Source organism: Hyperoodon ampullatus, assembly GCF_949752795.1.
Source record: "Hyperoodon ampullatus genome assembly, contig: SUPER_X_unloc_1, whole genome shotgun sequence".
NCBI classification, from domain to species: Eukaryota; Metazoa; Chordata; class Mammalia; order Artiodactyla; family Ziphiidae; genus Hyperoodon; species Hyperoodon ampullatus.
This window is the reverse complement of record NW_027641097.1, coordinates 4,230,092-4,248,219: the sequence shown is the minus strand read 5'-3', so window position 1 is coordinate 4,248,219 and position 18,128 is coordinate 4,230,092.

Genomic DNA, 18,128 nt, shown 5'->3' with positions numbered 1-18,128 from the left:
TCATGCAGAATTGTGAAGACAGGTGTCAGGGAGCATTGTGATGACCTATGCCATGGACAATTGTGATGACAATGGCATGGAGCATTGTGATGCCAAGTGTCATGGAGGATTGTGATTACAAAGGTAATGGAGCATTGTGATGACAAGGGGTTGGAGCATTGTGATGACAAGGGTCATTGAGAATTTTGATGACAAGTTCGTGAAGCATTGTGATGATATGCGCATGAAGCTTGCTATGACAGGGGTCATGGAGCATTGCGATGACAAGTGCATGGAGAATTTTGATGAAAAGAGCATGTAAAATTGTGATGAGATGTGTCAAAGAGCATTGTGATGACAAGGACGTGGAGAATACTGATGACCAGGGCATGGAGCATTGTGATGGCAAGACCGGGGAGCATTGTGATGAGTAGACCATGGATAATTGTGATGACTGGCGTCATATAGCACTGTAGTGACAAGGGGCATGGAGCATTGTGATAACTGGTGTAATGGAGCATTGTGATGACAGGGGTCATGGAACATTGTGATGACAATGTTCATGGAGCATTCAGACGACAAGCTTGAGGAGTATGATGATGACAATTGCATGGAGCATTGTGATGAAAAGGCCATTGAGCATTGTGATGACAAGGGCAGGGAGCAATGTGATGAGAGTGTTCATGGAGCATTGTGATGACAATGGCATGGAGTATTGTGATGCCAAGGGTCATGGAGCTTTGTGATGACAAAGGTCATGGAGCATTTTGATGACAAGTGCGTGGTGCATTGTGATGAGAAGGGCAGGGAGCATTGTGATGACAGGGTCATGGAACAATTTGATGAAAAGGGTCACGGAACATTTTGATGACAGGGGTCATGGAACATTGTGATGTCAGTGGTCATGGAGCATTGTGATGATAAGGGCATGTAGCATTTTGATGACAGGGGTCATGGAACATTGTGATGACAGGGGTGAGGGAGTATTGAGATGACTAGTGATGGAACATTGTGATATCAGTGGTGAGAGAGCATTTAGATGAGAAGTGCATGGAGCATTGTGATAAAAAGGTTTATGGAGCATTGTGATGACAAGGTTGTGGAGCATTGTGATGACAAGTGCATGGCACATTGTGATGACATGTGTCTTGGAGCATTGTGCTGAGAAGCACATGGAGCATTGTGATGACAAGGGTCCTGGAGCATTGTTCTGACAAAGGCATGGAGCATTGTGATGAGAAGTGTTACAGAGCATTGTGATGATGAGGGAATGGACCATTGTGATGACAAAGGTCCTAAAGCATTGTGATGACTGGAGTCAAGGAACATTATGATGTCAGGGGTAATGGAGCATTGTGATTAAAAGGGCATGGAGCATTGTGATGACAGGGGCATGGAGAATTGGTCTGAGAAGTTTCATGGATTATTGCTATGACAGTGGGCATGGAGCATTGTGATGACAGAGGTCATGGACCATTTTCATTTCAAGGACCATGGCGCATTGTGATGACAAGGGCATCAAGCAATGTGAACCCAAGTTTCATCGAGGATTTTGATGACAATGGGAATGGAGCATTGTGATGCCAAGTGTCATGGAGAAATGTGATGACAAATATATTGGAGAATTGTGATGACAAGGGCTTGGAGCCTTGTGATGACAAGGGTTATGGAGCATTGTGATGACAAGGGAATGGATCATTGTGATGACAAGAGTCATGGAGCATTTTGATGACAAGAGTCCAGGATCATTGTGTTGTCAGGGGTCATGGATCGTTGTGATGACAGTGGTCATGGAGCATAGTGATGACAGGGTTCATGGGGCATTGTGAAGTGAAGGTCATGGAGCATTGGGCTGTAAATATTCATAGAGTATTGGGATGACAATGGTCATGGAGCATTTTGATGACAAGGGAATGGAGCATTGTGATGAAAAGGGCATGGAGCATGGTGATGAGAAGGCCATGGAGCATTTTGAAGACATGCTTCATGAAGCTTTGTGATGACAAGGGCATGGTGCATTGTGATTACAGGAGTCTTGGAGTATTGTGATGAAAAGTGCATGGATCATTGTGATGAAAAATGCATGGAGCCTTGTCATGACAGGTTTCAAGGAGCATATTCACGACCATTGTCAGGGAGCATTGTGATGACATGTTTATTGAGAATTGTGATGAAAAAGGTCATGGAGTATTGTGAATAGAAGACCATGGATAATTGTGATGATGAGCGTCATGGGGCGTTGTGATGAAAAGTGTTATGGAACATTGTGATCACAAGGGTTTGGAGCATTGTGATGACAGAGGTCATGGAGCATTTTGATTTCATTGTGATGACAATAGCATGAAGCATTATGATGATGGGCATGGTGCATTGTGATGACAGGGTTCATGGAGCATTGAGATGAAAAGGGGCATGGGGCATTGTGATTACAGGGGTCTTGGAGCATTGCGATGACCAGGTCATGGAGCATTGTGATGAGAAGGCGAAGGCGCATTCTGATGACATGCATCATTGAGCTTTGTGATGACAAGGCCATGGAGCATTGTGATTACAGGTGTCTTGGAGAATTGTGATGACAAGTGTCATGGAGCCTTGTGATGAGAAGGTCGTGGAACATTGTAATGGCAGTTTTCATGGAGCATTGTTATAACAGTGGTAATGGAGCATTTTCATGACAAGGGCATGGAGCATTGGTCTGAAAATTTTCATGGATTATTGTGATGAGAGGGGGCATGGGGCATTGTGATGACAAGGGCACGGAACACTGTTATACATGGGTCATGGAGGATTGTAATGACAAGCCTTGGAGCTTTGTGTTAAGAAGGGCATAGAGGGCTTCCCTGGTGGCGCAGTGGTTGAGAGTCCGCCTGCCGGTGCAGAGGAAACGGGTTCGTGCCCCGGTCTGGGAGGATCCCACATGCCGTGGAGCGGCTGGGCCCGTGAGCCATGGCCGCTGGGCCTGTGCGTCCGGAGCCTGTGCTCCGCAACGGGAGAGGCCACAACAGTGAGAGGCCCACATACCGCAAAAAAAAAAAAAAAAAAAAAAAAAAAAAAAAAAAAAAAGAAGGGCATAGAGCATTGTGATGAAAAGCATCATGGAGCCTGTGATGACAAGGACATATAACAATGTGTTGAGAGGGTTCATGAAGCATTTTGATGACAATGGCATGGATCATTGTGATGCCAAGGGTCACGGAGCTTTGTGATGACAAAGGACATGGAGGGTTTTGATGACAAGGGCGTGGTGCACTGTGATGAGAAGGGCAGGGAGCATTGTGATGAAAGGGTCATGGAGCAATTTGATGAAAAATGTCATGGGACATTTTGATGACAGGGGTTATGGAACATTGTGATGTCAGGGGTCAGGGAGCATTGTGATGAAAAGTGTCATTGAGTATTGTGATGACAGGGGTCATGGAACATTGTGATGACAGGGGTGAGGGAGTATTGTGATGACTAGTGATGGAATATTATGATATCACTGATGGGAGAGCATTTTGATGGGAAGTGCATGGAGCATTGTGACGACAAGGTTTATGGAGCACTGTGATGACAAGGTTGTGGAGCATTGTGATGACAAACGCATGTCGCATTGTGATGACACAGGTCATGGGGCATTGTACGGACAAGCACATGGAGCACTGTGATAACAAGGGTCATGGAGCATTGTGCTGACAAAGGCATGAAGCATAGTGATGACATGAGTAAGAGAATATTGTCATGAAAATTTCATGGAGCATTGTGGTGACAATTGTCACAGAGCCTTTTGATGACGAGGGCATGCACCATTGTGATGACAGGGGTCATGGATCATTTTGATGACTGTGTTCATGGAGCATTGTGATGACATGGGTCATGGAGCATTGTAATGAGACGGTCATTGAGCATTGGGCTGAAAATGTACATAGAATATTGTGACGACAGGGGTCATGGAGCATTGTGATGACAAGGGAATGGAGCACTGTGATGACAAGGTCCTGGAGCATTGTGATGAGAGGACCATGGAGCCTTGTGATGACAAGTGTCATGGAGCATTCTGATGAAAAGGTGCTTGGAGCATTGTGATTACAGGGGTTTTGTGGCATTGTGATGACAAGGGCATGGAGCATTGTGATGTGAAGGCCATGGAGCATTCTGATGACATGCATCATGGAGCTTTGTGATGACAAGGACATGGATCATTGTGATGAAAATTGCATGGAGCCTTGTCATGGCAGGGTTCAAGTAGCATACTGATGAGAAGATTCAAGGAGCATTGTGAAGATAAGTGTATTGAGCATTGTGATGACAAAGATCATGGAGCATTGTGATGAGAAGACCACTGATAATTGTGATGACCAGCCTCATGGGGCATTGTGATGACAAGAGTTATGGAACATTGTGATCAGAAGGGTTTGGAGCATTGAGATGACAGAGGTCATTGAGCATTTTGATTTCATTGTGATGACAACAGCATGAAATATTATGGTGATGGGCATGGTGCATTGTGATGACAGAGTTCATGGACCATTGAGATGAAGAGGGGCATGGAGCACTGTGATTACAGGGGTCTTGCAGCATTGTGATGACAAGGGAATGGAGCATTGTGATTAGAGGGGTCTTGGAGGATTGTGATGACAAGGGTCATGTTGCCTTGGATAACAAGGCCATGGAACATTGTGATGGCAGGGATCATGGAGCATTGTTATGACAGGGGTCAGGAAGCATTGTGATGACAAAGGCATGGAGCATTTTGATGACAGGGGCATGGAACGTTGGTCTGACAAGTTTCATTGATTATTGTGATGACAGTGGGCATGACGCATTGTGATGACAAGGGCATGTAGCATTGTGATGACAAGGGCATGTAGCATTGTGATGACAAGGTCAGGGAGTATTGTGAATACAGGTGTCAGGGAGCATTTTGATGAAATATGTCATGGTCCATTGCGATGACAATTGCATGGAGCATTGTGATGCCAAGTGTCATGGAGGATTGTGATGACAAACGTAATGGAACATTTTGATGACAAGGGCTTAGAGCATCGTGATGACAAGGGTCATGGAGCATTGTGATGACAAGGGCATGGAGCATTGTGATGACAGTGGTATGGCACATTGTGATGACAAGAGCATGGAGCATTGTGGTGACAAACGTCACAGAGCCTTGTGTGATGAGGGCATGGATCATTGTAATGACAAATGTCATAAAGCATTGTGATGACTGGAGTCACGGAGCATTGTGATGACAGGGGTCATGGAGCATTGTGATGACAAGTGCATGGAGCATTGGGATGACAGGGGCAAGGAGCATTGGTCTGACAAGTTTCCTGGATTATTGTGATGACGGTGGGCAAGGAGCATTGAGATGACAAGGGCATGGAGCATTGTGATGACAAGGGCGTGGTGCATTGTGATGAGAAGGGCAGGGAGCATTGTGATGACAGGGACATGGAGCAATTTGAATAAAAGGGTCATGGAATATTTTGATGACACGGGTTATGGAACATTGTGATATCAGGGATCACGAAGCATTGTGAAGAAATGTGTCATGGAGCTTTTTGTGACAGGGGTTATGGAACATTGTGATGTCAGGGGTCATGGAGCATTGTGATGATAAGGGCATGTAGCACTGTGATGACAGTGGTCATGGAACATTGTGATGACAGGGGTGAGCGAGTATTGTGATGACTAGTGATGGAACATTGTGATATATGTGGTGAGAGAGCATTTTGATGAGAAGTGCGTGGAGCATTGTGATGACAAGTATTATGGAGCATAGCGATGAAAAGGATGTGGAGCATTGTGATGAAAAGAGCATGGCACATTGTGATGACATGTGTCATGGAGCATTGTGCTGACAAGGGCATGGAGAATTTTGATGACAAGTGTCATGGAGCATTGTGCTGACAAAGGCATGGAGCATTGTGATGACAAGGGACACAGAGCATTGTGATGAAAATTTCATGGATTGTTGTGGTGACAAGGATCACAGAGCCTTGTGTGACGAGGGCATGGACCATTGTGAGGACAAAGGTCCTGAATCATTGTGATGACTGGAGTCATGGTTCATTGTGATGACAGTGGTCATGGGGCATTGTGATGACAAGGGCATGGAGCAATGTGATGACAGGGGCATGGAACATTGGTCAGATATGTTTCATGGATTATTGTGATGACAGTGGGCAGGGAGCATTGAGATGACAAGGGCATGGAAAATTGTGCTGACAAATGTCACAGAGCCTTTTTTGACGAGGGCATGGACCATTGTGAGGACAAAGGTCATGAAGCATTGTGATGACTGGAGTCACGGAGCATTGTGATGACGAGTGTCATGGAGCATTGTGATGACAAGGGCATGGAACATTGTGATGACAGGGGTCATAGAGCATTCTGATGACAAGGGAATGGAGCATTGTGATGACAGGGGCATGGAACATTTGTCTGAAATGTTTCATGGATTATTGTGATGACAGTGGGCAAGGCACATTGTGATGACAAGGGCATGGAACATTGTGATGACAAGGTCATGGAGTATTGTGAAGACAGGTATCAAGGAGCATTGTGATGACATATGTCATTGTCCATAGTGATGACAATGGCGTGGAGAACTGTGATACCAAGTGTCATGGAGAATTGTGATGACAAATGTAATGGAGCATTCTCATGACAAGGGCTTGGAACATTGTGATGACAAGAGTCCTGGAGCATTGTGATGACAAGTGCATAGAGCATTCTGATGAAAAGGTGCATGGTGCATTGAGATTACAGGGGTTTTGAAACAATGTGATTACAAGGGCATGGAGCATTGTGATGAGAAGGCAATGGAGCATTCTGATGACATGCATCATGGAGCTTTGTGATGACAAGGACATGGAGCATTGTGATTACAGGGGTCTTGGAGCATTGTGATGAAAAGGGAATGGATCATTGTGATGAAAAATGCATGGAGCCTTGTCATGACAGTGTTCAAGGAGCATACTGATGACAACTGTCAGGGAGCCTTGTGATGATAAGTGTATTGAGCATTGTGATGACAAAGATCATGGAGCATTGTGATGACAAGTCCATGGATAATTGTGATGACCAGCATCATGGGGCATTGTGATGACAAGTGTTATGGAACATTGTGATCAGCAGGGTTTGGTGCATTGTGATGACAGAGGTCATTGAGCATTTTGATTTCATTGTGATGACAATAGCATGAAATATTATGGTGATGGGCACGGTGCATTGTGATGACAGGGTTCATGGAGCATTGAGATGAAAAGGGGCATGGAGCATTGTGATTACAGGGGTGTTGGAGCATTGTGATGACAAGGGCAAGGAACATTGTGATGAGAAGACCATGGAGCATTCTGATGACATCCGTCATGGAGCTTTGTGATGACAAGGGCATGGAGAATTGTGATTACAGTGGGCATGGAATATTGTGATGACAGGGGTGAGGGGGTATTGTGATGACTAGTGATGGAACTTTGTGATATCAGTTGTGAGAAGGCATTTTGAGGAGAAGTGCATGTAGCATTGTGATGACAATGTTTATGGAGCGTTTTGATGACAAGGATGTGGAGCATTGTGATGACAAGTGCATGGTGCATTGTGATTATATGGGTTATGGAGCATTGTGCTGACACGCACATCGAGCATTGTGATGACAAGGGTCATGGAGCCTTGTGCTGACAAAGGCATGGAGCTTTGTGATGACCAGGGTCACAGAGCATTGTGATAAAAATTTCATGGAGCATTGTGGTGACATAGGTCACAGAGCTTTGTGTGACGAGGTCATGGACCATTGTGATGACAAGTGTCATGAAGCACTGTGATGACTGGAGTCACGGAGCATTGTGATAACAGGGGTCTTGGAGCATTGTGATGAAAAGGGAATGGATCATTGTGATGAAAAAGGCATGGAGCCTTGTCATGACAGTGTTCAAGGAGCATACTGATGACAAGTGTCAGCGAGCATTGTGATGCCAAGTGTATTGAGCATTGTGGTGACAAAGGTCATGGTGCATTGTGATGAGAAGACCTTGCAAAATTGTGATGACGAGCGTCATGGGGCATGTGATGACAAGTGTTATGGAACATTGTGATCAGAAGGGTTTGGAGCATTGTGATGACAGAGGGCATAGAGCATTTTGATTTCATTGTGATGACAATAGCATGAATCATTATGATGATGGGCATGGTGCATTGTGATGACAGGGTTCATGGAGCATTGAGATGAAAAGTGGCATGGAGAATTGTGATTACAGAGGTCTTGGAGCATTGTGATTACAAGGGTCATGGAGCCTTGTGATGACAAGTCCATGGAACACTGTGATGGCAGGGGTCATGGAGCATTGTTATGACAGGTGTAATGGAGAATTGTGATGAAAAGGGGCATGGAACATTGTGATTACAGGGGTGTTGGAGCACTGTGATGACAAGGGCATGGAGCATTGTGATGAGAAACCATGGAACATTGTGATGACATGCGACATGGAGCTTTGTGATGACAAGGGCATGGAGAATTGTGATTACAGGGGTCATGGAATATTGTTATGACAAGGGTGAGGGCGTATTGTGATGACTAGTGATGGAACATTGTGATATCAGTGGTGAGAAGGCATTTGAGGAGAAGTGCATGGAGCATTGTGATGACAAGTTTTATGGAGCATTTTGATGACAAGGATGTAGAGCATTGTGATGACAAGTGCATGGTGCATTGTGATGACATGGGTTATGGAGCATTGTGCTGACACGCGCATCGAGCAATGTGATAACAAGGGTCATGGAGCATTGTGCTGACAAAGGCATGGAGCTTTGTGATGACAAGAGTCACAGAGCATTGTGATAAAAATTTCATGGAGCATTGTGGTTACAAAGGTCACAGAGCTTTGTGTGACGAGGTCAGGGACCATTGTGATGAAAAATGTCAGGAATCATTGTGATGACTGGAGTCACGGAGCTTTGTGATAACAGGGGTCTTGGAGCATTGTGATGAAAAGGGAATGGATCATTGTGATGAAAATGGCATGGAGCCTTGTCATGACAGTGTTCAAGGAGCATACTGATGACAAGTGTCAGCGAGAATTGTGATACCAAGTGTATTGAGCATTGTGGTGACAAAGGTCATGGAGCATTGTGATGAGAAGACCTTGCATAATTGTGATGACGAGCGTCATGGGGCATGTGATGACAAGTGTTATGGAACATTGTGATCAGAAGGTTTTGGAGCATTGTGATGACAGAGGACATGGAGCATTTTGATTTCATTGTTATGACAATAGCATGAATCATTATGATGATGGGCATGGTGCATTGTAATGACAGTGTTCATGGAGCATTGAGATGAAAAGTGGCATGGAGAATTGTGATTACAGAGGTCTTGGAGCATTGTGATGACAAGGGTCATGGAGTCTTGAGATGAGAATGCCGTGGAACGTAGTGATGTCAGGGGTCATGTAGCATTGTGATGATAAGGGCATGTAGCACTGTGATGACAGTGGTCATGGAACATTGTGATGACAGGGGTGAGCGAGTATTGTGATGACTAGTGATGGAACATTGTGATATATGTGTTGAGAGAGCATTTTGATGAGAAGTGCATGGAGCATTGTAATGACAAATTTTATGGAGCATAGCGATGAAAAGGATGTGGAGCATTGTGATGAAAAGAGCATGGCATATTGTGATGACATGTGTCATGGAGCATTGTGCTGACAAGCGCAGGGAGCATTTCGATGACAAGTGTCATGGAGCATTGTGCTGACAAAGGCATGGAGCACTGTGATGACAAGGGACACAGAGCTTTGTTTATAAAATTTCAAGGAGCATTGTGGTGACAAAGATTACAGAGCCTTTTGTGACGAGGTCATGGACCATTGTGATTAGAAAATACATGAATCATTGTGATGACTGGAGTCACGGAGCACTGTGATGACATGGGTCATGGAGCATTGTGATGACAAGGGCATGGAGCTGTATGATGACAGGGGCATGGAACTTTTGTCTGACAATTTCATGGATTATTGTGATGACAGTGGGCATGGAGCATTGAGATGAAAAGGGCATGGAGCATTGTGGTGACAAAGGTCAAAGAGCCTTGTGTGACGAGGGCATGGACCATTGTGAGGACAAAGGTCATGAAGAATTGTGATGATTGGAGTCACGGAGCATTGTGATGACAGGGGTCATGGAGCATTGTGATGACAAGGGTATGGATCATTGTGATGACAGGGGCATGGAACATTGGTCTGACATGTTTCATGGATTATTGTGATGACGGTGGGCATGGCGCATTGGGATGACAAGGGCATGGAACATTGTGATGACAAGGTCATGGAGTATTGTGAAGACAGGTGTCAGGGTGCATTGTGATGACATATGTCATTGTCCATTGTGATGACAATGGCATGGAGCATTGTGATACAAATTGTCATGGAGGATAGTGATGACAAAGTTAATGGATCATTTTGATGACAAGGGCTTGGAACATTGTGATGACAAGGGTCATGGAGCATTGTGATGACAAGGGCATGAAGCATTCTGATGAAAAGTTGCATGGAGCATTGAGATTACAGGGGTTTTGAAGCAATGTGATTACAAGGGCATGGAGCATTGTGATGAGAAGGCAATGGAGCATTCTGATGACATGCGTCATGGAGCTTTGTGATGTCAAGTACATGCAGCATTGTGATTACAGGGGTCTTGGAGCATTGTGATGAAAAGGGAATCAATCATTGTGATGAAAAATGCATGGAGCCTTGTCATGACAGGGTTCAAGGAGCATACTGATGACAACTGTCAGGGAGCATTGTGATGATAAGTGTATTGAGCATTGTGATGACAAAGATCATGGAGCATTGTGATGAGAAGACCATGGATAATTGTGATGACCAGCGTCATGGGGCATTGTGATGACAAGTGTTATGGAACATTGTGATCAGAAGGGTTTGGTGCATTGTGATGACAGAGGTCATTGAGCATTTTGATTTCATTGTGATGACAATAGCATGAAATATTATGGTGATGGGCACGGTGCATTGTGATGACAGGTTTCATAGAGCATTGAGATGAAAAGGGGCATGGAGCATTGTGATTACAGTGGTGTTGGAGCATTGTGATGACAAGGGCATGGAGCATTGTGATGAGAAGGCCATGGAGCATTCTGATGACATGAGTCATGGAGCTTTGTGATGACAAGGGCATGGAGAATTGTGATTACAGGGTCATGGAATATTTTGATGACAGGGGTTATCGAACATTGTGATGTCAGGGGTCATGAAGCATTGTGATGAAATTGGTCATGGAGCATTTTGTGACAGGGGTAATGGAACATTGTGATGTCAGGGGTCATGGAGCATTGTGATGATAAGGGCATGTAGCACTGTGATGACAGTGGTCATGGAAAATTGTGATGACAGGGGTGAACGAGTATTGTGATGACTAGTGATAGAACATTGTGATATATGTGGTGAGAGAGCATTTTGATGAGAAGTGCATGGAGCATTGTGATGACAAGTTTTATGGAGCATAGCGATGAAAAGGATGTGGAGCATTGTGATGAAAAGAGCATGGCACATTGTGATGACATGTGTCATGGAGCATTGTGCTGACAAGGGCATGGAGAATTTTGATGACAAGTGTCATGGAGCATTGTGCTGACAAAGGCATGGAGCATTGTGATGACAAGGGACACAGAGCATTGTGATGAAAATTTCATGGATTGTTGTGGTGACAAGGATCACAGAGCCTTGTGTGACGAGGGCATGGACCACTGAGAGGACAAAGGTCCTGAATCATTGTGATGACTGGAGTCACGGTTCATTGTGATGACAGTGGTCATGGGGCATTGTGATGACAAGGGCATGGAGCAATGTGATGACAGGGGCATGGAACATTGGTCAGATATGTTTCATGGATTATTGTGATGACAGTGGGCAGGGAGAATTGAGACGACAAGGGCATGGAAAATTGTGCTGACAAATGTCACAGAGCCTTTTGTGACGAGGGCATGGACCATTGTGAGGACAAAGTTCATGAAGCACTGTGATGACTGGAGTCACGGAGCATTGTGATGACGAGTGTCATGGAGCATTGTGATGACAAGGGCATGGAGCATTGTGATGACAGTGGTTATGGAGCATTGTGATGACAAGGGAATGGAGCATTGTGATGACAGGGGCATGGAACATTGGTCTGACATATTTCATGGATTATTGTGATGACAGTGGGCATGGCACATTGTGATGACAAGGGCATGGAACATTGTGATGACAAGGTCATGGAGTATTGTGAAGACAGGTATCAAGGAGCATTGTAATGACATATGTCATTGTCCATTGTGATGACAATGGCGTGGAGCATTGTGATACCAAGTGTCATGGAGAATTGTTTTGACAAATGTAAAGGAGCAATCTCATGACAAGGGCTTGGAACATTGCGATGACAAGGGTCCTGGAGCATTGTGATGACAAGTGCATAGAGCATTCTGATGAAAAGTTGCATGGTGCATTGAGATTACAGGGGTTTTGAAACAATGTGATTACAAGGGCATGGAGCATTGTGATGAGAAGGCCATGGAGCATTCTGATGACATGCGTCATGGAGCTTTGTGATGACAAGGACATGGAGCATTGTGATTACAGGGGTCTTGGAGCATTGTGATGAAAAGGGAATGGATCATTGTGATGAAAAATGCATGGAGCCTTGTCATGACAGTGTTCAAGGAGCATAGTGATGACAACTGTCAGGGAGCTTTGTGATGATAAGTGTATTGAGCATTGTGATGACAAAGATTATGGAGCATTGTGATGACAAGACCATGGATAATTGTGATGACCAGCATCATGGGGCATTGTGATGACAAGTGTTATGGAACATTGTGATCAGAAGGGTTTGGTGCATTGTGATGACAGAGGTCATTGAGCATTTTGATTTCATTGTGATGGCAATAGCATGAAATATTATGGTGATGGGCACGGTGCATTGTGATGACAGGGTTCATGGATCATTGAACTGAAAACGGGCATGGAGCATTGTGATTACAGGGGTGTTGGAGCATTGTGATGACAAGGGCAAGGAGCATTGTGATGAGAAGACCATGGAGCATTCTGATGACATGCGTCATGGAGGTTTGTTATGACAAGGGCATGGAGAATTGTGATTACAGTGGGCATGGAATATTGTGATGACAGGGGTGAGGGGGTATTGTGATGACTAGTGATGGAACATTGTGATATCAGTTGTGAGAAGCCATTTTGAGGAGAAGTGCATGTAGCATCGTGATGGCAATGTTTATGGAGCGTTTTGATGACAAAGATGTGGAACATTTTGATGACAAGTGCATGGTGCATTGTGATTATATGGGTTATGGAGCATTGTGCTGACACGCGCATCGAGCATTGTGATGACAAGGGTCATGGAGCCTTGTGCTGACAAAGGCATGGAGCTTTGTGATGACCAGGGTCACAGAGCATTGTGATAAAAATTTCATGGGGCATTGTGGTGACATAGGTCAAAGAGCTTTGTGTGACGAAGTAATGGACCATTTGATGACAAGTGTCATGAAGCACTGTGATGACTGTAGTCACGGAACATTGTGATAACAGGGGTCTTGGAGCATTGTGATGAAAAGGGAATGGATCATTGTGATGAAAAAGGCATGGAGCCTTGTCATGACAGTGTTCAAGGAGCATACTGATGACAAGAGTCAGCGAGCATTGTGATGCCAAGTGTATTGAGCATTGTGGTGACAAAGGTCATGGAGCATTGTGATGAGAAGACCTTGCATAATTGTGATGACGAACATCATGGGGCATGTGATGACAAGTGTTATGGAACATTGTGATCAGAAGGGTTTGGAGCATTGTGATGACAGAAGACATGGAGCATTTTGATTTCATTGTGATGACAATAGCATGAATCATTATGATGATGGGCATGGTGCATTGTGATGACAGGGTTCATGGAGCATTGAGATGAAAAGGGGCATGCAGAATTGTGATTACAGAAGTCTTGGAGCATTGTGATGACAAGGGTCATGGAGCCTTGTGATGCCAAGGCCGTGGAACATTGTGATGGTAGGGGTCATGGAGCATTGTTATGACAGTTGTAATGGAGAATTGTGATGAAAAGGGGCATGGAACATTGTGATTACAGGGGTGTTGGAGCACTATGATGACAAGGGCATGGAGCATTGTGATGAGAAACCATGGAACATTGTGATGACATGCGACATGGAGCTTTGTGATGACAAGGTCATGGAGAATTGTGATTACAGGGGTCATGGAATATTGTTATGACAAAGGTGAGGGCGTATTGTGATGACTAGTGATGGAACATTGTGATATCAGTGGTGAGAAGGCATTTGAGGAGAAGTGCATGGAGCATTGTGATGACAAGTTTTATGGAGCATTTTGATGACAAGGATGTAGAGCATTATGATGACAAGTGCATGGTGCATTGTGATGACATGGGTTATGGAGCATTGTGCTGACACGCGCATCGAGCAATGTGATAACAAGGGTCATGGAGCATTGTGCTGACAAAGGCATGGAGCTTTGTGATGACAAGAGTCACAGAGCATTGTGATAAAAATTTCATGGAGCATTGTGGTTACAAAGGTCACAGAGCTTTGTGTGACGAGGTCAGGGACCATTGTGATGAAAAATGTCAGGAAGCATTGTGATGACTGGAGTCACGGAGCTTTGTGATAACAGGGGTCTTGGAGCATTGTGATGAAAAGGGAATGGATCATTGTGATGAAAATGGCATGGAGCCTTGTCATGACAGTGTTCAAGGAGCATACTGATGACAAGTGTCAGCGAGAATTGTGATGCCAAGTGTATTGAGCATTGTGGTGACAAAGGTCATGGAGCATTGTGATGAGAAGTCCTTACATAATTGTGATGACGAGCGTCATGGGGCATGTGATGACAAGTGTTATGGAACATTGTGATCAGAAGGTTTTGGAGCATTGTGATGACAGAGGACATGGAGCATTTTGATTTCATTGTGATGACAATAGCATGAATCATTATGATGATGGGCATGGTGCATTTTGATGACAGTGTTCATGGAGCATTGAGATGAAAAGTGGCATGGAGAATTGTGATTACAGAGGTCTTGGAGAATTGTGATGACAAGGGTCATGGATCCTTGAGATGAGAAGGGCGTGGAACGTAGTGAGGTCAGGGGTCATGTAGCATTGTGATGATAAGGACAGGTAGCACTGTGATGACAGTGGTCATGGAACATTGTGATGACAGGGGTGAGCGAGTATTGTGATGACTAGTGATGGAATATTGTGATATATGTGTTGAGAGAGCATTTTGATGAGAAGTGCATGGAGCATTGTAATGACAAATTTTATGGAGCATAGCGATGAAAAGGATGTGGATCATTGTGATGAAAAGAGCATGGCACATTGTGATGACATGTGTCATGGAGCATTGTGCTGACAAGAGCAGGGAGCATTTCGATGACAAGTGTCATGGAGCATTGTGCTGACAAAGGCATGGAGCACTGTGATGACAAGGGACACAGAGCATTGTGATTAAAATTTCATGGAGCATTGTGGTGACAAAGGTCACAGAGCCTTTTGTGACGAGGTCATGGACAATTGTGATGAGAAAAGACATGAATCATTGTGATGACTGGAGTCACGGAGCACTGTGATGACATGGGTCTTGGAGCATTGTGATGGTAAGGGCATGGAGCAATATGATGACAGGGGCATGGAACTTTGGTCTGACAATTTCATGGATTATTGTGATGACAGTGGGCATGGAGCATTGAGATGACAAGGGCATGGAGCATTGTGGTGACAAAGGTCACAGAGCCTTGTGTGACGAGGGCATGGACCATTGTGAGGACAAAGGTCATGAAGCATTGTGATGATTGGAGTCACGGAGCATTGTGATAACAGGGGTCATGGAGCATTGTGATGACAATGGTATGGATCATTGTGATGACAGGGGCATGGAGCATTGGTCTGACATGTTTCATGGATTATTGTGATGACGGTGGGCATGGTGCATTGGGATGACAAGGGCATGGAACATTGTGATGACAAGGTCATGGAGTATTGTGAAGACAGGTGTCAGGGTGCATTGTGATGACATATGTCATTGTCCATTGTGATGACAATGGCATGGAGCATTGTGATACCAATTGTCATGGAGGATAGTGATGACAAAGGTAATGGATCATTTTGATGACAAGGGCTTGGAACATTACGATGACAAGGGTCATGGAGCATTGTGATGACAAGGGCATGGAGCATTCTGATGAAAAGTTGCATGGAGCATTGAGATTACAGGGGTTTTGAAGCAATGCGATTACAAGGGCATGGAGCATTGTGATGAGAAGGCAATGGAGCATTCTGATGACATGCGTCATGGAGCTTTGTGATGTCAACTACATGCAGCATTGTGATTACAGGGGTCTTGGAGCATTGTGATGAAAAGAGAATCGATCATTGTGATGAAAAATGCACGGAGCCTTGTCATGACAGGGTTCAAGGAGCATACTGATGACAACTGTCAGGGAGCTTTGTGATGATAAGTGTATTGAGCATTGTGATGACAAAGATCATGGAGCATTGTGATGAGAAGACCATGGATAATTGTGATGACCAGCGTCATGGGGCATTGTGATGACAAGTGTTATGGAACATTGTGATCAGAAGGGTTTGGTGCATTGTGATGACAGAGGTCATTGAGCATTTTGATTTCATTGTGATGACAATAGCATGAAATATTATGGTGATGGGCACGGTGCATTGTGATGACAGGTTTCATGGAGCATTGAGATGAAAAGTGGCATGGAGCATTGTGATTACAGTGGTGTTGGAGCATTGTGATGACAAGGGCATGGAGCATTGTGATGAGAAGGCTATGGAGCATTCTGATGACATGAGTCATGGAGCTTTGTGATGACAAGGGCATGGAGAATTGTGATTACAGGGTCATGGTATATTTTGATGACAGGGGTTATGGAACATTGTGATGTCAGGGGTCATGAAGCATTGTGATGAAATTGGTCATGGAGCATTTTGTGACAGGGGTAATGGAACATTGTGATGTCAGGGGTCATGGATCATTGTGATGATAAGGGCATGTAGCACTGTGATGACAGTGGTCATGGAACATTGTGATGACAGGGGTGAGCAAGTATTGTGATGACTAGTGATGGAACATTGTGATATATGTGGTGAGAGAGCATTTTGATGAGAAGTGCATGGAGCATTGTGATGACAAGTTTTATGGAGCATAGCGATGAAAAGGATGTGGAGCATTGTGATGAAAAGAGCATGGCACATTGTGATGACATGTGTCATGGAGCATTGTGTTGACAAGGGCATGGAGAATTTTGATGACAAGTGTCATGGAGCATTGTGGTGACAAAGGCATGGAGCATTGTGATGACAAGGGACACAGAGCATTGTGATGAAAATTTCATGGAGGGTTGTGGTGACAAGGATCACAGAGCCTTGTGTGACGAGGGCATGGACCATTGTGAGGACAAAGGTCCTGAATCATAGTGATGACTGAAGTCACGGTTCATTGTGATGACAGTGGTCATGGGGCATTGTGATGACAAGGGCATGGAGCAATGTGATGACAGGGGCATGGAACATTAGTCTGACATGTTTCATGGATTATTTTGATGACAGTGGGCATGGAGCATTGAGATGACAAGGGCATGGAACATTGTGGTGACAAAGGTCACAGAGCCTTTTGTGACGAGGGCATTGACCATTGTGAGGACAAAGGTCATGAAGCATTGTGATGACTGGAGTCACGGAGCATTGTGATGACATGGGTCATGGATCATTGTGATGACAGGGGCATGGAACATTGGTCTGACATGTTTCATGGATTATTGTGATGACAGTGGGCATGGCACATTGTGATGACAAGGGCATGGAACATTGTGATGACCAGGTCATGGAGTATTGTGAAGACAGGTATCAAGGAGCATTGTGATGACATATGTCATTGTCCATTGTGATGACAATGGCATGGAGCATTGTGATACCAAGTGTCATGGAGGATTGTTATGACAAAGGTAATGGAGCATTTTGATGACAAGTGCTTGGAACATTGCGATGACAAGGGTCATGGAGCATTCTGATGAAAAGATGCATTGAGCATTGAGATTACAGGGGATTTGAAGCA